General features: G+C 35.9%; 1 protein-coding gene across 3 annotated transcripts in view; it reads left to right on the top strand.

Moving 5' to 3' along the window:
• RMI1 (RecQ mediated genome instability 1) overlaps positions 1-26,298 on the top strand; it is an 89,838-nt gene that overhangs the window by 27,969 nt on the left and 35,571 nt on the right. For 2 of the 3 annotated variants that reach the window (XR_011531816.1, XR_011531817.1), the window contains exon 5: positions 14,533-14,618. The gene's annotated coding sequence lies outside the window, so the exon portion shown is untranslated. Of the gene's footprint in view, positions 1-14,532; positions 14,619-16,428; positions 16,671-26,298 lie in introns of those variants that run through there. The other variant, XR_011531818.1, reaches the window with a different exon arrangement.

Here is a 26,298-nt window from a genome sequence, read left to right on the forward strand (position 1 = left end):
ATGTCTTTTATAGCAAAAGAGTCCTTCCCTAGTCCAGCCTTAGATGAGACATAAGCCCTGGCCAGTACTTGATTGCAGCCTTGTGACCCTAAGTATAGGACTCAGCTAATCTGTGCCTGATTCCTCACCCACAGAAATTGTGGAATAATAGATGTGTATTGTTTTAAGCCACTAAATTTGTGTTAATTTGTTACACAACAATAGAAAATTAACACTCTCCCCTTGCCAATTGATTTCAGTTAGGTTATAACCGCCTGTTTTGATCCCTCTGGCCCCAGGGTGTTAGCAGCTTCCTGCTGTTACTCATCGGTGGATTGCCTTACAATTCCTTCTTAGGCTTTTCAGCATTTTCAACTCCTTTGTAACTAGTTCTCCGTATTAAATTCCTTCTGTTGAACTAACTGCTGTGAGCTGTTTTCTTGACTAGCTCTGACTAATACATGTGGTTAAGAATAGCTATTAAAATTTTTGAAGGGAGGAGGGGAGTGAAGAATAGCTATTATCTGTATACCTATGCTAGTGGTTTGATAATAGATGATATTCTCTCAGTATTACCTCCAGAAGATATCTCCAGTAAATTTACTTCTCTCCATCAACATTGGAACCGTTTTAACCCAAAGCCACCATTATCTCTTGATCAAGGATGCTCAGGTAATAAGTTTTCTAACAAATTTTATGTTCCTCTTCTTGTCCCTTGCCAGTCTGTTCTTCATCAGTGAATGTGATGGTACCAAGTAGCATGGAGGTAGTAGGGAGAGATAGACACAGAATTTTAAATATTCTATGTTACATATGCTTCATTCAGAGTTGTTGGTATAGACCTGTCCTTCGATAATAGATTATCTTCAATAATAGATTATTGACTTTGGTCCTGAGCAATACATTTCAATTAGCTAATGAATATGAAGTATAATATCAGTTTATTGCCAAGATGAATTGCAGCTCAGAGAAGAAATTGAAGTAGAATACAGACTAAACTGTATCCAAATGAGGTAAAAGAATTAGGATAACCTGTGATTCTATTCCCTGGTGTTGACTACCTTAAGTTATTTTCAATTAGCTCTTTCTAGGGCTTATTTTGTTACGTATTTGTTGTGGATATGAATCTTATTTTGTAAACTCAGATATACAACATATACAACAAGTCCTATGTTTATTATTTTCTTTGAAAAGACAATTTTAAAAAAGGGTAAAATCAGGCTCTCATACAGATCTAAAATTGAACACATAGATTTTATTTAACTTAAGCAATGAAGGAACCAGGCAAATATAACTAGTTCAAAGGAAAAGGATAAAAAGCACAAATTTATATGGATTAAAAGAATGTCGACATTAATGTACAAATGAAGCCAAAACTGGTCTTTCCACAGTGGGGATAGGAACTCAACTGAACCTCTGTCAGCTAAGACAGAACTTGCATGTCTATAGGCAATTGTTTTGCATTGCTATCAGTTGTCTACAATTTACAAAACTATAATCCCTTAGGATCAGAATCAGATAACCAGGAGGAGAGTTCTCTACACAAGACATAGTTTTCTGTTGCAGCACTCATTTCCCCCTACATCATTAATTTGACTTTAAGCCTCCATCCTTCTTAGGCTGGTAGAAAACTCAACTACAGATAATAGTTGGGTTCCCATTTCTCAAATTCACGTGAAGTTTCCAGAGGGCTTTGGAAAGAGCTGAACATTTGGTGAGGCCCCACTAGTCTCTGGTCCACAGTTTACTGCTGATATCTTTATGGTGTAAGCCCAAATGATTCCTTGGCTGCCATGCAGGATACATCCAAGTTTGCCAAGGATAGAAGTTCCAGCAATAGCCTAGTGAATATAAATGGTGCAGAAAGATGAAGGATAGTGTAATGGTTTTTTGTTCTCACCAGAATTTGCAAACACTTGCTTCTTTTCAGTTTCCTCATAGGTTGGCCATAAGGCTGTTTGGCTCCCTCTACTCTGGTTTCTTTAGGTTCTTGAGCCCCACTGTCAAGTCCAACTTTCCTAGGTACACCAATCAGTCATTCCTCTTTGAGTCCTGTCACCTACTAGGGCACTGGCAGGGAGAGGGACATGGGTCTCATTATTCAGGTCCCATACCCCACTATCTGCTTTCCAGTCTTGGGAAATTCTCCTTCCCTTTCCAAATTTATCATTTTTCTCCTCTCTGCCTCCCTCTACTCTAATTCCTGTGACTCCAGGTACACTCTTAACAAAAACTAGGAAGGGAAGTTGAGGTGGAGGAAGACTTTCCTGGCTACTGAAAAGAGATTTTCACATCTTGAGGTATATAGGGTAACTATTCTGGTTCAAAACTGATTTGGCTTGAACTAAAGAAGCCTGACTTATGGCCTGTCAAACATACATTGTACACCTGCCCTAACTGTTAAAGAACACACTCTCTTAAGACAAGAATGCATACTTCCCCTCCTACACCAGTGTCAGTAACACCCCTATTAAAAGAAATGCCCAAGTAACTTTTCCTTGCTGTCCTGTTGGCTTGTAGCTTTTGAGATGCCCCTTGATTATAGAATTCTAGTGGACACACAATGCATTAGTCCCTTTCCCAGCATCAGGGTCATGTTGACCCACTAATTTGTAACTGAATACCTCTTTGAAACTTTGATGAATATGTATCCTGGGTTCTTTTTCTAGAAAGGGATAAGACTGTACTGAAAACCATGGTTCTCTGGAACGCTTTCTTCCTTCGTGGAAACTGCCTTCCCAAGTTATAGTCCTCACCCTGGCTCAAGTAAAACTCACCTTATCTCTCTTATCTATAGAGTGGTTATCAGCTATTTTGTGTCAACACTACTCATGGGATCTAAAAGAGGAAAAATCCAGAGAACAAAGCAAAATGCTTATTTTCTGTTGTTCTACAACATAAAAAACCTATTAATGTCTCATTAAATTATCCTGCAACCTTATTTCCTCACTCATTCACTCACTTAAATATTTAATATTTGTTGAGCATTTCCTGTACTAGCAGCTGGGTATAACAAATTCTTCATCTCAGGGACATTCCAGTATAGTCAGGGAGATAGTCAAAGCAGTAATCAAAGTGACAGTACAATATTTTAAACAAAGAATAAGATAATATAATTATAAGGAAATGTAGCTCTTTAAGACTTTTAAAAAATATAATTAAGGGCATGCCAAAGTCAGTTTATGGTACAGAATCTCTGTTCTCTGGGCAGATTATAGGTAAAGCAAACCCAGTACTCAAGACAATTTGTCATTTTAAGAGAACCAAATTCTAGTCTTGTATTAATATAATTTTGGACAAAACCCTTCCCTGTTGTAGGTATGAATCTTACTCCACATACTTGAATGTGTGAGAAATGTCATGTTTCTTTGTTTTCTTGAAATCAAATTAAATTAGACTCCAAGCGCAGCAAAGCCAGCTTCATGGGTGTGCGACCTCTGTCATCTAACAGGGCCACTTTCCTAGTAGGGCTTCAGTGCTCTGCTGTTGCTGTCTTGAAATTCTTGATAATTTTATCTTTGGGCATGTGTTTTGTAAGTGAAGTCCAATGGGACTGTAGAGCATGCACCTGAGCAGAGGAGATAAACACAATATGTGTATCTGACACTTTTCCTTGCTGCTCAGTTGGCATGTAGATTTTGAGATGCCCCTTGATTACAGAATTCTAGTGGACACACAATGCATTAGAATTCAGCACATGTCAAAGGAGTACAAAGTGAGAGTGTTAGGTCTACCACTGGATAAAGGCTGGGCTGGGGTGGCTGACAGTTGTAGAGATCATGCTTTTTTTTTTTTTAACTAAAACTTCCTTTGCAGACAGAAGGCAATGGCATGTTAAGAAACACAAACTACCAAGGAACCCCATCATATCCTTTCTTACCTGTGTTACTTCCCTGTTCTAGCCAACTACCTACCCTGAAAATGATGACATAGAAGGAGAGGGAAAGATAGTGCAACCCATAGTTCTTTTTTCCTTCAGTTCCTTCTTGCTCATCAGTAAGCTAAAGGTAAGTATTGGTAGAATGTGTGTATATTAAGAAATGAAATAACAGTTGACTTAGTTTTGCACAGTGTTTCCACTGTTCTGGTAAGAACAAAATACATATACATGTATGAGCTATAAAATCAGAATTATGTAATTTTGATGATTCCAAAATCATCATTTTGAGAATATGAGTTAAATGTTCTCATATTTGCATTTAAAACTGGCATTGCATAATATAAAGATGAAAGGTAATGAAGCTTGGTACCTGAGGGTTACTGTAAATATTCAATAAGAACATGATTATCCTCCCACCTTGTTCCCAGCACAGCCATAGATGAAAAGAAGTTAATCCTGTCAACTTTCGGGTTTTCTTGTTTAACCTGAGGGGTGACTCAAGGGTCACAAGGATTTATGAATTTGTTTTGCAGAAGAAAAAGAATGTCTTCAAGGAAGTTACAATCACCAGATAACCAGCTCTCAGCTGCCACTGACGCCCACAAGTCAGATTGCCCAAGGGCTTGTCTGCAGTGTAAGAAATGCCAATTACTCCTTGGTTTCTCCAAAACTCTTCCTGCCAAGCCCCTTAGCTCTATAAAATCCCCTGCTTTCTTCTCTTGTGAAGGAAGATTTGAGAGAACTATCCTACCTTCTCATTTTGGCCAACTTGAATAAACCTTTCTCCATCTTCAAGCTCGCTGATGTTTCAGTGATTGGCTTACCGTGCATCAGGCACAGGAATTTGAGATTAAGAGGTTCATTATCAGTAACATGCATGCTAATAATTAGAATTTTACTTTTTATTTACTTAGAATGACATTAAAAAGCAAATATAAAATACCATGACAAGTTGAGAGAATCTGCAGAAGAAAGGAAACAGCTTTATATTCTAGTACCTTTAACAGTATTTTTTCCCTGCATTGTGAACAGCATTTTTGCCTCCTACATTTTCATTTTTCACTGAGCCCCACAAATTGTGTTGCTGGTGCTGGAGCACAGGCTGGTGGAAACGAAATCTCAGTCATTACTGGAGTTCTCTCATTACAGCTACCAGGATCATGCAAAGGTCCTGAGATCTTACTTTGAGCAGAATATTTGGAGATCCCTCGCTGTCTTCTGGTTAAAAGCACACTCTATTGTCCCAACCTGGAAGTAGGTGGGCTTTGAAGATTTTGTGCCACACATGGATCCAAGAATCTTTGCCCAGGCTGTAAGCTCCTTGATGAATGTGAGGCACTGTGCTAAGTGCTTTCCCAAGAATATTATGTTAAAAGCTTTTTAGAACATTAACAAACCTTTCATCAAGTAATACATAAACATAATTATAAAATTACATAGTATAGAAAGACCTATAATGAAAAGCACCAAATGTTTTTTTACTCTTTCCCACCCACACCACCATTCTACTCCCTAACTCCTAAACTCTGCTTTTAGTGTATCTAATTTTCCCTACTCTCTAAGTAATATGAGAATTGCCATTTTTTAGACATCTATTAAATTCCAGTTCTGATAAAGTGTTAGGTTGCCTCTCATCTCTCTTCTCACCCTCTTCTCTGTGTAATTATATCACTCTTTTTAGTTTCTCTATTGGTTATTGTAAGGGAGGAAAAACTTCTACCCTCCTAGGTTCTATCGCTAGGCCTAAGAATTAAACTGACATAAGACAGATTAACAGGAGAAAAGCATACAAATTTTGTTTAATGTTTTTATGTGTACACAAAAGTCTTCAAAAGGAAAATGAAGACCCAAAGAAGCTGTTAGGCCCAAAGCTTATCTACCTTTTTAAACAAAGAATGGTAAATTGTAGATATGTGACAAGACAGATACTTGGGTCAGTGGCAGTAAATTGTGGGACAGAAACTAGGAAATATAAGAGGGAAACTAATGGAAGATAAGGGTTATTTTAGTAGGTTTGTTTGTAAGGGTCCATTTCAGTGTTGACTCCCAGTCTCTGGTGACAAGGATGTTCTGCTCCTGGTACCAGGAAGGCAGCTTTCTCATGGGAAATTTTATGACCTGCTTTTAGATAGAAAGGGGGAGTTTAGGGAGCCCTTCCTGCATCTGCCATTTCTCAATCTGCCGTTTCTGCCTTTAGCTCAAAATAATCAATATGCCAAAGCAGCATATTTTGGGGTGGCATGTTCTGAACCCCTTCATTATCATCAAAGCATGAAATGATGAACTTACACCTTGATTTCTTATTTCAACTATAGGCCATTTCTCCTAACTACTCATTACAAAGCAGGCTTATTAGCACTCATGACTTCCCCTTCCTCTTATCTCCTCGTTCCACCTCTCAGCTTTGGGTAGCTATACTTTTACTTTAACATTATCAGACTGACAACATTTGCATTCTGTTAATCAGATTTATGACATCTGTTTTCTCTATAAGCTTATTATAAAATTTAAAAATCAGGGGCTGGCCCCGTGGCCAAATGGTTAAGTTCGCGCGCTCTGCTGCAGGTGGCCCAGTGTTTCGTTGGTTCAAATCCTGGGCGCGGACATGGCCCTGCTCATCAGGCCACACTGAGGCAGCGTCCCACATGCCACAACTAGAAGGACCCACAAAGAAGAATATACCACTATGTACTGGGGGGCTTTGGGGAGAAAAAGGAAAAAATAAAATCTTTAAAAAAAAAATCATTAAGCAGTGATCCCATTATTACAACTATTTAAGTATTGTCATTGCATTCGTAGTTATGTGTAGTGTATTGGGATTACCAATCTTTCTGCAGACAATTTTTGGGAGGAGATTAATTGCCTTTCCATTTTGGGAGGAATTTCCCACCTTTATTTTATCCTTAAGTTCCTCCAACTTCTTAGGCACAGTATTAAAACTTTTGAATCTTCCCTTTTCCTAGATACCTCTTTTTTTTTTAATAGACATTTTAGATTTACAGAAAAATTGAGAAGATAGTACAGAGAGTTCTTACATATCCTACACCCAGTTTACCTTATTATTAACATCTTACATTTTTAGTATGCTGCATTTGTTACCACTAATGAGCCAATATCATCATATTTTTATTAACTAAAGTTCATATTTTATTCAGATTTCTTCAGCTTTATCTAATGTCTTTTCTCTTCCAGGATACCACATTATATCTAGTTATCATGTTTCCTCTTTTCTTGGTGTTGACACTTTCTCAGACTTTCCTTGTTTTTGATGGCTTTGATAGTTTTGAGTACCAGTGAAGTATTTTGTAGGATGCCCCTCTATTGGAATTTTCGTGATGTTTTTCTCATGATTATATTAGGCTTATGGGTGTTTGGGAGGAAGACCACAGAGGTAAAGTGCCGTTTTCATCGCATCATATTAAGGATACATCCTATCAGTGTGACTCATCACTGTTCGTGTTCACTTCGATCATCTGGCTGAGAGACTGTTGACTTTCTCCACTGTAAAGGTTTCCTTCCACCCTCCCCTCCCCTTTCCATACAGTACGCTTTGGAGGGAAGTCACTGTGTGTAAACTATATCTGAAGGTTTATTCATAAAGGACTTCTATAAAACAGAATGTATCAGATGGCCATGCTGGGACCTGGTTAACACTTTCCAGCAAATACTGTTGTATAAACTCTAGCTAGAACCTGTGTGTTTGAATATAGTAGTCTATATATTAAATACTAGAAACCTGGTTTTGTTTTTTTTTTTTTGAGGAAGATTAGCCCTGAGCTAGCTGCTGCCGCCAGTCCTCCTCTTTTTGTTGAGGAAGACTGGCCCTGAGCTAACATCCGTGCCCATCTTCCTCTACTTTATATGTGGGACGCCTACCACAGCATGGCGTGCCAAGTGGTGCCATGTCCGCACCTGGGATCTGAACCAGCAAACCCCAGGCCCCTGAAGCGGGACGCTCGCACTTAACTGCTGTGCCACCAGGCTGGCCCGAAACCTGGTTTTGAATAGTCAGTGTATATCCTGGCAGCTGACCATTAAGGTAACTGCTTGATTTTCTATTCAGTTTTTGCCATTGAGAAGGAGCAAGTCATGATTCTCAGAACCTCAGTTTCCTCATTTATGCAGTGAAGAGGCTGGAGCACGTGATCTCAAAGATCTTACCCTTCCGTTAAATTCGGATTCTATTATCCAGCCCTTCTTATTTTATTTTTAGCAGTTCTTAATATGCCTTTTGTTTAGTGCTTTATTGATTTATAGTTTACATATGGTTGAATACACAAACTTAAAATATATTGCTTGATGACAAAAAGCCCAGCTTTATTGAGATATAATTAATACATCATGAAATTTACCTGTTTAACGTGTACAATTCAATGGTTTTTGTTCTATTTACAGATTTTGCAACTATTACCCTATTCTAATTTTAGAAGATTTTCATCACCCCAAAAAGAAACCTTGTACCTGTTAGCAGTCATTCCCCATTCTCCTTGTCCCCTGTCCCTGCCAGGCCTTGGCAACCACTAATCTAATTCCTATCTTTATATATTTATCTATCTTGGACCTTTCATATAAATGGAATCTTACAAGATGCAGTCTTTTGTGACTGGCTTCTGTCATTTAGCATAATGTTTTTGAGGTTCATCCATGTTGTAGCAAGTATCATCACTTTATTCCTTTTTGTTGCCAAATCGTGTTCCATTTTGTGTATATACCACGTTTTGTTTATCCATTCATTAGTTGATGGATATTTAGGCTGCTTCCACTTTTTGGTTGTTATGAATCATGCTGCCACGAACATTTGTGTGGACATATATTTGTATTTCTCTTGGGTAGATACCTAGGAGAATTGCATGGTAGCTCTGGGTTTAACATTTTGAGGCATTGCCAAACTATTTTCCAAACTGGTTCCAACATTTCACATTTCCACCAGCAATATACATTGGAGGTTTCCATTTCTTAGTGATTCTACTACGTGTGAAGCGGTATCTCATTGTTAGATGACTTTTTACACATCTACACCTTTGTGACCTCCACCCAGATGAAGACGTGACATTTTCATCACCCCTGAAGGCTTTTTTATGCCTTTTTTCAGTAAACACCAGTTGCCTTCTGCTAGGTACCACTCTTCTGACTTCTATCTCTGTATATTAGTTTTGCCTGTTCTTGAACTTCATATAAATGGAATCAGACAGTGTGTATGATTTATACATCAAAGTACATGAATGTTTATAGAAGCATTATTCATAATAGCCAAAAAATGGAAGCAACTCAAATGTCCATTAACTGATGAATGGATAGACAACATATGGTATATCTATAAAATGGAATACTGTTTGTCAATAAAAAGGAAAGAAGTACTGATACACTCTTTTGTGTGACTGCTTTTACTGAACATAATAATTTTGAAATTTATCCATGTTGTGGTGTGTATCAGTAGTTCATTCCTTTTGATTGCTGAGCAGTATTCCATTGCAAGTAGGGTAAAATCTCAGACCCTTCACAGTTCTTGAAAAAAATGTCATTCAGTAAACATATACACTATTTATAAAATCTCTTAGCAATCTAGGAATAGATGGAATTTACTCAAGATGATGAAAAGGATGTATCTATCAGAGGACCTTTAGCAAGTGTCATACTTAATTGTAAAACTTGAAAAGTATTCTCAATTATGTCAGGAATGAGCCTTAGTTGGGTTGCATTAATTGCTGTAAGAAACCAACCCAAAAATTTCAGTGGCTTAACAAAATAGAAGTATATTTCTTGCTGATATAACAGTACAGTGTGAATATTCCTCGTCAGCAGGTGGCTGTTCTAGAACTCATTCAGAGACCTGGGCTTCTTCCATATTGTGGCTCTGCCATCCTTTAGGACTTCAGAGTTCTCTGCATTCAGCCAGCAGAGTAAGAAAGGGTGGTGAAGGCAGGCCTATTTCTTAATTAACTCTGCCCAGAAGTGACACATATTATTTCTGCTCACAACTGCAACTATAGCCTATGGACTTTTGAATTTAAATTATAAACTAAATTTAAATTTAAATTATAAACTAAAATCATGAGTGCATTTAATACTAGGTCAACCTATGTCTTGTAGAATTGAAATCTGAATCAAACACAGTTTTGATGCATTTTGACGAAGAAAATAGAATATTTCAGTTTAAGACTTGGAAGGCATAGCCAAAGACTGAGCAATACAATTTAATGTTATAGTGAGAAGATTTCCCGTATATTTAGAGAAGATACCCCATATTTATAGCAGCACTATTAAAACTGTGACTACAGCCTCTAAAATCCTCACAGTTTTTAGACAAATCTGAAACCTTGAATATAATTTAGTTTGAGTTGTTACATTCAACCTTACTTTACATTTCTTCCCTATTCTTAATTTATGTTTTTTTTTTGAAGATTAGCCCTGAGCTAACATCTGTTGCCAATCTTCCTCTTTTTTTTTTGCTTGAGGGAGATTAACCCTGAGCTCACATATGTGGCAATCTTCCTCCAGTTTTTATGTGGGTTCCTGCCACAGCATGGCTGATGAGTGGTGTAGGTCCGTGCCTGGGATCTGAACCTGTGAACCTGGGCCACTGAAGCAGAGCATGCCAAACTTAACCACTATGCCATGGGGGCAGCCCCCTTTCCCTATTCTTAATGATTAACTATATCTGTGGTTTCCAAACTGTTTGCTGAGGTTCTGTAAGCATTCCAGTGAACTTACAGGGTCAGGATATTTTACGTTTTTGAGAGAGACACAGTGTCACCTGTTGGACACCACACAAATTATTGCTATTAAGTTCTGAACCTAACTAATAATAAATGGGAACAGTTGGGTATTTCTTTTGACCTGGGATGATGAGCGATGTTGAGCATCTTTTCACGTGTGTGTTGGCCATTTGTATATTTTCTTTGTTGGAGAAATGTCTGTTCAAGTTCTTTGCCTATTTTTTAATTTTTTAATTGTTGTTGGTGAGTTGTTGGAGTTCTTAATATATTCTGGATATTAATCTCTTATCAGATATATGATTTGCAAATATTTTCTCCCATTCAGTGTGTTGCTTTTTCACTTTGTTGATTGTATCTTTTGATGCTCAAAAGTTTTTTTTTTTTAAAGATTTTATTTTTTCCTTTTTCACCCCAAAGCCCCCCAGTACATAGTTATATATTCTTCGTTGTGGGTCCTTCTAGTTGTGGTATGTGGGATGCTGTCTCAGCGTGGTTTGATGAGCAGGGCCATGTCCGCGCCCAGGATTCAAACCAGCGAAACACTGGGCCACCTGCAGCGGAGCGCACAAACTTAACTACTCGGCCACGGGGCCAGGCCCAATGCTCAAAAGTTTTTAAGTTTGTTGTAGTCCAATGTATTTTTTCTTTTGTTGCCTGAGCTTTTGGTGTCATATTTTAGAAATCAGTTTTGAACTCCAAATCCAATGTCATGAAGCTTTTCACCTATGTTTTCTTCTAAGAGTTTTACATTTAGGTTTTTGATCTATTTTGAGTTAATTTTTACATATGATATATATGGTGTATAAGGGTCCAACTTACATTTGTTCGCGTATGGATATCCAGTTTTCCCAATACCATTTGTAGGAATGGTGTTGACTGGTCTTGGCACTCTAGTCAAAAATCATTTGACCATATATGCCAGTATTTGTTTCTGGGCTCTCTATTCTTTTTTTTTAGGAAGATTAGCCCTGAGCTAACATCTGCTGCCAATCCCCCTCTTCTTGCTGAGGAAGACTGGTCCTGAGCTAACATCCATGCCCATCCTCCTCTACTTTATATGTGGGATGCCTGCCACAGCATGGCTTGCCATGCGGTGCCATGTCCGCACCCGGGATCTGAACCGGCGAACCCTGGGCTGCCAGAGTGGAACGTGTGAACTTAACTGCTGTGCCAGTGGGCCAGCCCCTGGGCTCTCTATTCTATTCCATTGTTCTACATGTGTATCTTTCTGCCAGTATCACAGTATTTTGATTACTGTAGCTTTGGTAATAATTTGGAATAATCAGGAAGTATGAAACCTCCTACTTTGTTATTCTTTTTCAAGATTGTTTGGTTATTTGGGGTTCATTGAGGTTCCACATGAATTTTAGGATGAATTTTTCTCTCTCTGCAAAAATATCATTGGGATTTTGATGAGATAGTTCCTGGAATATTACAAATGTTACCTGAAATTGTTGTGATTATTATTAAGTTTAAAACCAATTTGATGACCTGGAATTCCTGTATAAAGAGTTTAGGAAAAAATTATTATAATAAACATATATATATGCATATATATATTTAAGACTTAAGCTTCTGTAAGCTTTTTAAAAATTTAACTTCATTGAAGTATAATGTATGTACAATAAGCTGCATTCATTTAAAGGGTACAATTTGATGAATTTTGATAATTATATGTACCTGTGAAACCACAACCATAATCAAGATACAGAACATTTTCATCATCACACTCCGCTCCAAATTTCCTCATGCCTCTCTGTAGTCTATCCCTCCTGCTCCTGGCCTCAGGCAATCACCGATCTATTTTTTGTCACTATAAATTAGTTTGCATTCTCTTACATCTATATAAATGGTATCATATAATGTGTACTCTTTTGTGTCTGGCTTCCTTTACTCAGCATGATGATTTTGAGGTTTATCTATGTTGTGTATCCAGGCATTTATCAACGTTTCGTTTCTTTTTGTTACTGAGTAGTGTTCCATTGTATGGATGTACTACATTTTGTTTATTCACCTGTTGATGGATATGTGAATTGTTTTCAGTTTTTGGCTATTGTTAATAAAAGCTACTTTGAACATTTGTCACAACTCTGTGTAAACATACACGTCCATTTCTCTTGGGTACACACCTAGGAATAGAATAGCAGGATTGGGCAGCCCGGTGGCACAGCGGTTAAGTACATATATTCCACTTCGGTGGCCCAGGGTTTGCTGGTTCGGATCCCAGGTGCGGACATGGCACCGCTTGGCACGCCATGCTGTGGTAGGCATCCCACATATAAAGTAGAGGAGGATGGGCATGGATGTTAGCTCAGGGCCAGTCTTCCTCAGTGAAAAGAGGAGGATTGGCAGCAGTTAGCTCAGGGCTAATCTTCCTCAAAAAAGAAAAAAAGAAAAAAAAAGAATGGTAGGATCATTTTGTTGCTATATGCTTATTTTTAAAAGAAATGCTTGAAGAGTTTTCCAAAGTGATAGTATTGTTTTACATTCCTATGAGCAGTGTATTAGAGTTCTCTTATGATCTTTTAAACAAATGTTTACATAGGTAGTTCGTTTTTGTTGTAGAAATATTTAAAAATGTATGTGAGTAAAGAGAAAATCACTCAAAATCACACCACAAGATATAATGAGTTAACATTTTTGAGTATTATTCTTCTTGCCTTTTTTATACCTATGCTATTTTCCATGAAAGCTATACTGTATACGCTACTCTATATTTTGCTTTTCCCACTTAACATGGGACTAACTTTCTACTTCAATAAGTATAGAGTTGTACCATCATTTTAAATAGCTATATAGTATTCCATTGCATCAATACACAATACATTGAAACTAGCCTTTTGGCTGTTGTTGGACCTTTACGTTGTTTCCACTTCTCCTTTTCATAAATAATATTACAGTGGACATCATTGTACAAATGTAATTTCACATTTCTCAAATTATTTCTTTATGAAAAGCTTCAAGGAGAATTGCTGGCTCTAAAAATATACAAATTTTAAAGACATTTGATACTTGTTGCCAAATTGCCCTCTAGTTCTGCTTTTTTTACTAGCTTCACGTCCTTGGGCATATTACTTAACCTTTTTGAGCATCCATAAAATGGAGATAGTGTGAAAACATATTGCTTAAAGCAGTTAGCATAGTGCTTAACACATGGTAAGCACTCAGTGGTAGCTACTGTTCCTTTTTTTAAAAAATTTCTTTCATTTTATATTCCTACTTGGAATATTTAAGTGTTTGTGACTTCTCAATCTCTCAAATACTTATACAAGTTATTGTCATTAAAAAAAAGTCTTTGCTGATCTGATAATTTGTATTTCTTCTTTTGTGAATTGTCTTCCTTGATTATGGTCTGAAATATTTCTCAAACATTGGTATGAAAAATAGGACACCAAGTTTTTAGAACAGTCTCTAACAATTAGGAGTAAAAGACAGGTGATAATCCCATAAGTAAATTCAATAAATTTGGTATCTTCCTTTATATATTTGTGAATTCATGCTGTTGGTATTCATTGTAGCTTTGAGATTCAGGGCAGCAGACTCAGTGCATTTTAAAGGGCTCAATATAAGTCAGCTTTAAATATGTATTTGACATTATTAATTTTCCATGATGGCCTGGTTCTTTATGTCAGTCTTATGGGACCTCAATGCTGATGAAATGAAGCAGAACTGCATAAGCCCAAATTTATTTAACCTTTTTTTTTTCTTTTTGTGGAAAAGAACCAGAGGGCTAAGATATTTTTGTTAGGTTACATTTCTGGGAAATACAAATTGACAGATTGACCCTGGTAATTTTACATTATGAGCATCACTAAACGTTATCAAGCAGTTTACTCAAGAGCTTTAAAATTTTTAACATTTAGCTCTGAGTTGAGCGAGGGGAAGTAGGAGTAGAAGGTGGAAGGCGGATGGAAAAGAAGTGTATTAAATGTTTCTGTTTTGGCTTTCTCCTTGCAGTTCACAAACTTTCAGAGGGGAGAATAAGTTCCTGACTCCTGTCTTTCTGTGATGGGGCAGAAATGCAGCTGAAGAGCACCAAGAAGGTACCTCCTGACCAGCTTCTCCCTCCCAAACCGTCATGCACATGCCAAAAACGAATAAAACAAAACAAAACAAAAAGCAATCCTTCCTCCCCCCCGCATTCCAGAGATTTAAGAAATTAATCTGCTAAAATGCCTTTAACTCTTACTGTGAATTATAGTAATTAGACATTCAATTTTCAACTCCTTAATAAGGTTGTTCACTGACTGGTGACCCAGTACTAATAATGGAACAAATGGTCATTTGGAAGTGGATAAGTCTGATCCAGTGTCACAGAGGGACCTTTGGGCATCGAAGTGGTCATGTTAGGGCATGTGTCCTTGGCAATTGTCTAATTTCTTTGAGCCCCAGTTTTCTTATTGGCAAAGTGGGGGTGATGATTTATAGCCTATAGTCTTGTGAGGCTCAAATGAGATGAAGTATGCAAATGTCTTCACACAGTTAATAATCACTATTACCATTCTATCACCAAATTTTGGTGTGTTCTCCCATAGAAGTAATAAATCTAAATTAGGTTTGCAAGCTCATGCATGCCTCTTACAATTTTTCTGTATGTATGTTTGGCTAGCTCACCTTCTGAGAGAGTGGAAGATGAATTTTAAGAGATTGAAGTTTAAAATTGAAACCAATAAAAGCCTGTATGTTATTATATATAGCTAAATAGTGTTCATGCAGAGTCCAGGTAATGTACTGAATTTTATTTCCTTTTCTCTGAGTTCTATGTCCCAACACCTGAGCAACTCAAAAGAGAATGTTGCTGGAGCTGGCTTCGAATAGAATCTCTAGTTTCCTTTATCAAAGCCTCAGATTTTGCCACTAGACTCCCTTCAGTGGTGTGCTAGTAAAAGTTTAACAACTGAGTTCTCTCTCTATATACATCAGTATATATGTTTATTATGAATTTTGCTGATTATAACAGATGTGTAGTAGACAATTTATGAGTTATAATAGAGTATAAAATACTCTTTATTGTACATTCCCTATAGCCAATTGATTCTCACAGGATTCTGATTTTTGCCAAATTCTTGATCTGTCGCCAGCCTATGGTTGCAACTCAACCATGTTTTGACAATTTTTCTGCTATTTATAATGTAACAACTACAGATATGACACACTTTTAAGTTTAGTCGGTATCATTAACATTTTATCTAGTACTTTATAAAGTTTAGATAGACAAAAGAACAATGACTAAAAATATGATTTGTAACATTTGCCAATTTCCATGGTGTAAATATTCCCACCATGGTTGACTTCAGGCTACCAACATGATGGCATTGAATATGGAGTTGGGAAGAGATGTATGGTAGCCCACCATTACATGTTATTTTCATCAAACAGGTAAAATAGATATAAATAACTTCAAAAGTATAGATAATAGTAAAAATAATTAGGAATTGAAGTTTTGCATGTTTATTATCTTTGCTTTTAATATAATTTAACTGAAAATTTATATAAATTAATTTTTAATAACAATGTGTTAAAGTGACTTGCAACATTCCTGAAAATTAACAATGAGCTCTCATGAACTGGAAGGAGCTGGCCATAGCAAACCGTCGACTCTCTCCCTGAGGCCCCCATATTCTTGCTCCAATCTGGACTGGCTGATTTCTAGGATTGCTGCAGGATTACCATTTTAGGATTTTCCTTTTAATATTCCTGTTTGTTTTATTACTCCCTCATCTTGCTGGAGTATATCCTCAAGTAACTTGCAAAGAGATTGCCTTTATTATTGTATAATATGGCATAAATTAATTTTCTGTGTCCTTGCATGCTTGATGATGTCCTTATTCTCTCCTTATACTTGATTAAAAGTTTGAGTATAGAGGGGCTGGCCCCGTGGCCGAGTGGTTAAGTTCGCGCGCTCCTGCTGCAGGCGGCCCAGTGTTTCGTTAGTTCAAATCCTGGGCGCGGACATGGCACTGCTCATCAGACCACGCTGAGGCAGCGTCCCACATGCCACAACTAGAAGAACCCACAACGAAGAACAACGAAGAATACACAACTATGTACCGGGGGGGGGCTTTGGGGAGAAAAAGGAAAAAATAAAGTCTTTATAAAAAAAAAAAAAAAAAAGTTTGAGTATAGAATTTTAAGTTGAAAGTCATTTTCCCTCAGAAATTTGAAGGGCTTGCACCACTGACTTCCAGAACCTTGGGCTGCTGATAAGCAGTTTGGTGCATACATTTCCCCCCTCTGGAAGATTTTAGGATCTTTTCTTCATCTTGGAGTTCTGAAATTTCATAGAGATGTGTCTAAATCTCTGTCTTTTTTCATTCATTCTGTGGGACACTTGGTGAGACTTTTCAAAATGAAGATCTATGTCCTTCTTTTTGGGATAACTTCTCATATAGGGTCTTTGATAATCTTCCGTTTTTTTCTCTTCGCTTTTTTCTCCTCCATTTTTTCTCTTCTCTTTTTCTGGAAATTTATCAATCAAATGTGAGGCTTCCCAGATTCACTCTCTTTGTCTCTTACCTCTCTCTCATATTTTTTCTCTACTGTGTTTTGTTCTTCATCCTGGGAGATTTCTTCAAATTTATCTTCTAATTCTCGACTAAATTTTAGCTTAGGCAATCATATTTTTTAATTTCCAAAAGCTATTTCTTATTCACAAATTGTTTTCTTCTCACAGCATCCTTTTCTTATTTTATGAACCCAATATTTTCCTAAATCTCTCTGAAAATACGATAATAACTTTTAACCCCCTTTTTTTCCCCTGGGGCCAGCCCTGTGGTGTAGTGATTAAGTTCATGTGCTCTGCTTCATGGCCCAGAGTTCACCCGTTCAGATCCCAGGCATGGACCTAGCACTGCTTATCAAGCCATGCTGTGGCAGGCGTCCCACATATAAAATAAAGGAAGATGGGCACAGATGTTAGCTCAGGGGCCAATCTTCCTCAAAAAAAAGTAAATAAATAAAAAATAAGAACTTTTTTTCTTCCTTGATTGTCTTTGTTTCTTCCAGGGCCGTTTTTCTTCTTTATTTCAATTTTTCTCACATTTTTCCAAACTTGTGAACACTAACTCTTCAGGCAACCTCAAAATACCATTTTGTCTGTTTCATGTGCATATATTTTGAAACAGCAATTTCTCTTTGAGGAATTAATCAAAAAATATAATTGGACAAATGAGAAAGTGTGTATATTCAAGGATATTCACACAGATTTATTTTTGGTAATAATGATAGCGAGCATATTCAACATTTATTATGTGCCAGACACACGTTTAAGTGTCCTACATCCTCCCCAACCCCTCGAGGAATATTAGCCCTGAGCTAACATCTGTGCCCATCTTCCTCTATTTTATATGCGGGACACCTGCCACAGCATGGCTTGATTAGTGGAGTGTAGGTCCGCACCTAGGATCCAAACCAGTGAACCCCAGGCCGCAGAAGTGGAGCACATGAACTTAACCACTGCGCCACCAGGCAGGCCTCTAAGTGCTCTACATTTTTTAACTCATTTAATTCTCACAACAACCATTTGAAGTAGATGTTATTATTATTCTCATTTTATAGATGAGGAAACACACCCAGAGAGGTTAAACAGCTTGCCCACAATTGCACGTTTAGAAAGTGGCAGGATTCTGACTCAGGCTGAGGATCCAGAGTGAGTGCTTTTACCCAATGAGTAATAGCAGTGATATAATAGAGAAAGATTAGAAATAGTTAGATCAAAATATTAACAGTGATTATATCTGGGTTGTGTGATTATGAGTACTAGTATTTTTGTGAATTTCCTTTTATTGAAATTTTAAAACTTTGGAATCCTAGATACATACAATTTTTAAAATTACTATCTTTAAATTGAGATAGAAATCACGTACCATAAAATTTACCTACTTAAAGTGTACAATTCAGTGGTTTTTATATATTCACAAAGTTTCGTAACTATCACCACTAATTCCAGAACATTTTTATCACCCCAAAAAGAAATCTTCTAACCAATAAGCAGTCACTCCTCATTCTCTCTTCTCCCCGGCCCCTGGCAACCAGTAATCGACTTTTTATCTCTATGGATTTATCTGTTATGGATATTTCATATAAATGGAATCATATAATATGTGGCCTTTTGTGTCTGATTTCTTTCACTTAATGCAACTGTTACCCACCACTTCAGGCAGCCACAGTGTTAAAAATTGCCTCTGATTTTTTTGACAAATGCCCATAGGGAAAAAGTTCTTAGCACTGGATGAGCCCTGAGTTAGGTCAAATAAAAGACAGCCTTCTGAATGGGGTCTTCCAGGGAACCACCAGAAAGGTCAAATAACGACAACTCTCTGTGAGTGGCGCTTTGAAGGAGCTCCAGTCCCTCTGATCCTTCAAGAGGCTGCTAGGCTGTTGATTTTCACTGAAATAGTGGGATGTTGGTTTTCAAGTCTTGTTGCAGAGACAGAGAAAGGGGAATGGGAACAGGACGAGTTAAAATGCCACAAAACTTGCTGTACTTACTGAGATAAAGGATGAACATCTCTTGTGAATTTTATGTGAGTAATAATGATAAAACAATACTAAATGTCATTCAGTAAAGTGACTCTAGGTATTTCAGATGGTTTCATCTATTATGTGACTTAAAATCAGTATGGGTCAAATCTCATAGTACTAAAGTTCATAATGCATTTTAGTCTGTTCTTTAGCCAACTCATCTTTTTGGATTATCTATTTTCTCTTTTAAAAACTAAGCCTTTTGAAAGTCCACATGGGTTCAATAGTGGTTCTGAAATTGTTTTCAGTGGTGGTTTCTACTCCTGGCAAGCTAAGATTTATGAGTTTATATAAATATTACCCATTAATACAAATGAGGAGCAAACTGAAATAGATGGCCCAAGTTCCAATCTCAGGAGAAATGAAAGCATACGTGAATACAAAGAGTTGAAGAATGTTCATAGCAGCTTTATTTCTGACAGGCAAAAACTGAAAACAACACAAATGATGAAACTGGTAAAATTGTCTATGTCTAGGGCTCTTAAAAGTAGCAGCTCTTCAATTACCTATTCAATTTCTCCAAAGTTTTGGTTTATTTGGATTTTCAACCTCTTTTTAAATTAATTTTGAAAATTTATGTTTTCCTAGGGAAGAAATTCATTTCATCTATATCTTCAAATTTCTCCTATTTAGTATTCTCTTATAATAGTAATAACAATAATAACTCCAATGTTTGTCTCGTTTTTGTGTTTTCTCTTTTTCTTAATCAAACCTGTTAAATATTGTCTATTTTTCTTTAAACGACAAACTTTAGTTTTTATTTGATTTTATTGATCAGCTTTATTATATTTTTATTTTCTACTTCCATAAATTCTACATTTATATTTCTTCTTTATCTTTTATACTTTAAATTTGTCTTATTATTTGTTTTCTAGCTTTTTGAATTATATGCAAAGTTCACTTATTTTTAGGCTCCTTATTTTCTTGTAACTGTACCATGAATATTATGTTGGCTATATCCCACATAGTGTTCTATGTTCTGTGTAGTTTTCTCATTGTTGTTCATTTCAAAATTGTTTTTGATTCAAGTTCTTCATATTCATACTTTAAAAATTGCATATTTTATCTGTTAATTTCTGACATAGATCTGTTAAAAGTTCAACTATGATTGCGATTTGTCTATTTTCCCTTATGTTTTTGTTGATTAGTTATTTTTTAAAGTTATATTATTAAGTACAAAAAGATTTATGACGTCATTTCTTGGTAGATTCTATTTTCAAATTATTATACAATAGTCCTTTTTGTTATGCTTAATGCTTTTTGCTTTGAGTATTATTTTGCCTGACATTAATATTGCTATATCTGCTTTCTTTTTGATGGTATTTTATTCTTTAATCACTTTAAAACCACTTATTTTGAAATAATTTCAGATTTACAGATAAGTTGTAAAAATACTACAGAAAATTCTCATATATTCTTTACCCAGATTCCTCAAATGTTAGCATTTTACCATTGCTTTATCATTCTGTGTGTGTGATAAAGATAAATACATTTTTTTCCTGAAACTTTGAAAAGTAAGTTGTGGACATGATGCACCTTTATTCCTAAATCATTCCATGTTTATTTCCTAAAAACCAGGACAAAAAGTACAATTATCACAATTAGGAAATTCGTATTGATACAAAATTATTATCTAAGCTACCGATTTTATTACAGTTCCACCACTGTTTCCACTAATGTTCTTTAGCAAAAGAAAAAGAACTTTTTTCCTGGTGAGCCAGTCCAAAGTCACACACTGTATTTAGTGTGATTCTCATTCCTTTTCTTCAAACTTTTTAGGTGGTTTTGTTTAAGGTGTGTCTTCTATAAGTAGAATATAGATAATTTTTTTTAACTCACCCTAAAATTCTTTGAATGTTAGTAAGATAATCTAACATATTCATATTATTGCTATTACTAATTGATTTGGACTTTCCCCTGTCATATCATTTATATTTTCTATTGATTTAATGCTATTTTGTTGTTTTTTTCCCCTCTTTTCTCTTTCCTGTCTCTCACTGGGTTAATGTGTTTCCTTTGTTCAAATTTTATTTTGTCTGAAATTATTTCAAAATAAATATTTCTAAGGGATTAAAGAATACCCTCAAAAAGAAAGCAGATATAACAATATTAATGTCAGATAAAATAAAACTCAAAGCAAAATCATTAAGCACAACAAAAAGGACTTGCATAATAATCTGAAAATATAATCTACCAAGAAATAATGTCATGTCTTTTTGTACTTAATAATAATATAACTTTAAAAAATAAAAAGCTAATCAGCAAAAATATAAGGGAAAACAGAACAGTCTATTCTTATAATGGTTACTCTTAATTCTTTAACATACATACTTAAATTTTTATTTTTTTCTTGGAATCTAGGATTAATAATTATCTACATTTCCACCTTAACAAGATAGTAGTCTTAGCAAGTTTCACCTTACCTTTCCCTCCTTCTTGCTATCCCTGATATCGGATTTGCTTAGGATTTTTAGTTCCAGATTGTAATTTAAAAAACAATTGACAATATAAATCATCACCTTTATACTTTTTAATACTTTACTGTTTTTTTCTCACCATTGTGTCATATATCTACGTTTATATTTCTTGTGTTGTTAGATTAGATTATTAAGTAATTCATTCTGAAATGATCTGATGTTGTTAGCTTTTTAAGTTCTCGAATATGTGAAAATAGTTCTCATTCCCCCCAGTGTTGAATGCCAGTTTGTTGGATATATAATTCTAGATTTAAAAGTCTCGCTGAGAAGACTGTCTTCTAGCATTCAGATTTCTGAGAAGTCTGACTTCAATCTGATTATTGCTTCTTTTAGGCAAAACATTTTTTCCTTCTTTTCCTTGGTGGTGTAAAATTTCACCATGATGGGTTTAGATATGGATCTTTAAAAAATTATCCTGTTTGGCACTTGGCAATTTCAACTTGAAGACTCATATCTTTCCTCAGCTCTAGGAAAAAATTCAAGCCATCATGAACTTCCTCCTACCTAAAGTATCCTAATAATCTCCCAACTAGTCTCTCTCAATCTCTTTATGTCCTTCTCAAATCCATTCTCCATAAAACAGCTAAAGTGCCTTTGAAAACTTCTTTATTATGGAAAATTTCAAACACATATAAAAGTAGAGAGAATAGTATGATCAACCCTCATGAGCCCATTATCCAGTTTCACATTATCAACTCATAACAATTTTGTCTCACATTTACCTTCCCTCCTTACCCCTCTGATTATTGTGAAGCAAATCCCAGATATCAGATCATTTCATCTGTAAATATTTCTCTATTTTGAAAAACGTAACCACAATGCCATTAATACATTTAAAAACAATAAAATCAGATATCCAGCTAGTGGCCAAATTTTCCTGGTTGCCTCATAATTTTTTTAATGTATTCAAATCAGGATCAAAATAAGGTCCATACATTACAATTGGTTAGTATGTCCCTCTGTTCTCGTCTAACCTATATGACTGGATCCCACCCCACCCCACCCCGTTTTTTTGCAATTTGTTGAAGAAACCAGATTATTTATCATATAGAGTGTCTCACAGAATAGGCTTTGTGATTAATGATAATTGTCTAGATCCATTAAGTCATTAGGGGTTGCAAAAATGATATTCCAATTCTATAATTCCTCTTTATTTGTTAACTAGAATACTTCGTAAGGGAAACTTCTTTTACTCATTAACCCTTTGGTTATCCTAAAATACAAATTATATAGGTAAGCAGGATAAATGCTTGTTTTTTTTCCCCTTTTATTTTTCTATCAGTTTCAAAATAATAAGTTAGGTTCCTAGTATCCTTCAAAGGTAACCAGTGAGTTATTTTTAAGCTATTTTTTGTTATCATTTTATAAACTTATAGATTTGAAATATGTGATGCGTTTCAATCTGCTGCAGTTATTCTTATTGAAACTCAAATTCTTCCATCTTTGGCCAGCACCATCCTCTTCAGATTGGCTCCTTTTGATCTGACCCTAATAGTCTTTGATAGCTTTGATAACAAGATATTCCAGGCTCATCTTGAACATTTACTGCCGAAGACCTGGGATCAAGCACTGCTTTCAGGAGCCCTTGATCCTTTTAGTGGAGAATGATATTTAGAGACCAGATCTGGGCACCAAGACACGCATTGCTACAGCATTTGTTATTTTTGCAGATATATATTTTTCAGGGTCAAGGCAAGGAGCATTTAATACGTTTTTTTTTTTAGGATAAAATACATCATGAGATTATGCTAATGTTTCCAATTTAAATTTAGGACATGGGCTTTTAATTAATCTCATGTGTCTCATTTCTGTATATATTTTCCCCCGTGCCAAAAAAATCTCAGTTCCCAAGGGCACCACACCAACATAATAATTCGTTTGCTTTATTCCAAAACCTGCAGGCAATAGTCTCGCTGTAACAATACCAACACTACTACTAACAAAATGATTGCCGAGAACAGTTTAAAGTTTTTAATTTTTTTCAATTCTCTTTTTTAGAGTACATTATACTAATGATATGCAGTCAAAGTATTATGTTTTAAAACACTTGAAAATATTCTGTTAGTGGTCATGCCACAAACTCAATATATAGATGTTTATTTTATTTTGCTTTCAATTTTTAGAGATCGATATTTTAAATTAAATTTTATTTTATAATTATTAAATATGTTTACATAATCTCAAGGTCAGATTAACAAATCAAGATGTATTTAAAAAGTCTTAGTTTAGGAGCTGGCCCCATGGCCGAGTGGTTAAGTTTGCGTGCTCCGCTTCAGGCGGCCCAGTGTTTCATTGGTTCGAATCCTGGGCACGGACATGGCACTGCTCATCAGACCACGCTGAGGCAGCGTCCCACATGCCACAACTAGAAGGACCCACAACAAAGAATATACAACTATGTACTGGGGGGCTTTGGGGAGAAAAAGGAAAAAAATAAAATCTTAAAAAAAAAGTCTTAGTTTATAAACCTTTTCCCTCCATGACCCTGTGCTCTCCCTCCCCATATAGATAACCATTTTTGTTTATTTTTATTTATCTTTCCATTAAACAATAAATATCTATTATTATACTTAGTTTCAAAAATATGTATACTCATATACGTATGTATGTGTGTATATATATATGTATATATATATACGTATACACACACACGCACACTGATCTATTAATATAATCAATATAATCATGTTACTTACTCCTTGGCCTAGAACTGTTCAATGAATTTCCATTATTTTTAGGATTAAAAAAAAAAACAACTTCTAATAGTCTCCATGACCTGGCATCTGTGTACTTGACCACTTCATTTTTAACCAAGCCACTCTCTTTTACCCTCTGTACTGCAGCCACATTGGACTTCTTTCAGTTCCCTGAATATACTCTATTCCTTCCTGCTTTAGGGTGCTGCTTTCACACACTGTTCCCTCTGTTTGGAAGGCTCTCTCCTCTCTGGTTCCCCTTTCAATTTAGATAATTTCTACTTACTCTTCAGATTTAAAGTTCATTTCCTCAGAGAAATATTCTCTGTCTCATTAGATTAGATTAGATCCTCATGTTATGTTTTTTCTTAATATCCCATACTTTTCCACAGTATTTATCAGAATTTTAATTTTAAAATTTTAATGGAAAATTTCAAACTTAGAAAAAGTTGAGAGAATAGTATAATAAATCCCTGCATTTCTATCACCCAGTTTTAACAATTGTCAACTGAAGGTCAATCTTCTTTGAACTATACATGATCCTCTAATTATTTTGAAGGAAATCTCAGACATCTTAAGATTTAATCACTAATATTTTAGTATCATAATTATCATTTAATAATTCATTGTGACCTCTGTTGTGCAATGACTATCTCTATTGCTAAAATGTAACTTCCATGAGCTTAGGGATGTGACTGTCTTGTTCATTGCCGCATTCCCAGGGCCTAGCTCAGTACTGTGAAAATAATGATAGATATTTGAATGAATGAATGAATGAAATGTTACTAGATTACTAGAGATAATAGGAATATGCATTTAGTGTATTTAGAGTTGAACACAGCATTTGTCATGTTCTCCCATAGAATCTTTGTTAACAATGTGAGCTGGAATTAAGAACAGTTAAGTGGACCCATTTCTTGTTGACTGATTGTATCAAAATGGATTAATGAGATTGTGGTTCTTAGTAGCATGTCAGAGGGCTCTCCCCATGATCTGCTCTTGTTCCACGATGTTTTTTATCAATGACTTGAATAAATAGAGAGAGGACATTTTTTTCAAATATGAGAAGGATTTTCAAATACTGGATAACAGAATCAGAATCCAGAAATGATTTTGATAGCCTTAGGGTGACAGACAGAAGCCAGTGAGATAAATTTAATAGTAATAATTTAAAATTCTTATACTTAGGGCCAAAAAACATAGTTGCAGAAGCTTACAATGGGAGGAAATGTGGATTAGCAGCCACATTTCTTAAAATACCTAATGTATTAAAAATATCTGGTTTCCACAATGTAATGTAGCCACTATGAAATGTAATAGTGGCCTTAGATTTTGTTGCTAGAGGGCAGCATCTATAAGGAATGGGGTGCTCACTCCGCTTTTGTCTTGTTAATTAGATGGCACCATGAGTGTAGTCTTTTATTACAGGCAGAAGAGACTTGACACTGTGTTAGGGAGGAAGTGGTTGAAGAGCTGAGAGTATTTATCTTATGGAAGCTAGGCCTGACCAATGTTAAAAAAATTTTTTTTAATTAATTCAAAATTGGGAGACATAATTTTCTTGATAAATTGGAGGATCTAGTGGGCTTGAGCTGCATGGTGGCAATTGTCTAGAGCTACTTCACTGCTCTCTCCTTTGGCTAGGGCTCCCACTCTCCAATTTGCCTGAGCTCCCACCCTCTCTGCTGTTTAACATGCTGCTGTCTTCACTCATTTATGTATCTTCCTTGGCCTTGTAGGTATTTGAATTTGCAACTCCTGGATAAGCTAGTTCTGTAAGGCCTGTCAGGGAAGAACCAGTGCCACTGAGACAAAGGTCATGGGGGTGGATTTTGGCAAAGGTAGGGAAGTCTTATCAACCAGGACTGCTCAGATGCTGCACGAGCTGCCTTGAGCTTCAGGAGTCTCATAAATTCCCAGCACCCTCCCCTCACCTTTCTTTTCCTTTCCTCCCTTCTTTGCTTGCTTCCTTCTTTTCCTCCTTCTCCTTCTTCCTTCAAAACAATCATGCCCATAAGGAAATAGAT

This window comes from Equus przewalskii, chromosome 22 (assembly GCF_037783145.1).
Source record: "Equus przewalskii isolate Varuska chromosome 22, EquPr2, whole genome shotgun sequence".
In the NCBI taxonomy this organism is placed as follows: Eukaryota; Metazoa; Chordata; class Mammalia; order Perissodactyla; family Equidae; genus Equus; species Equus przewalskii.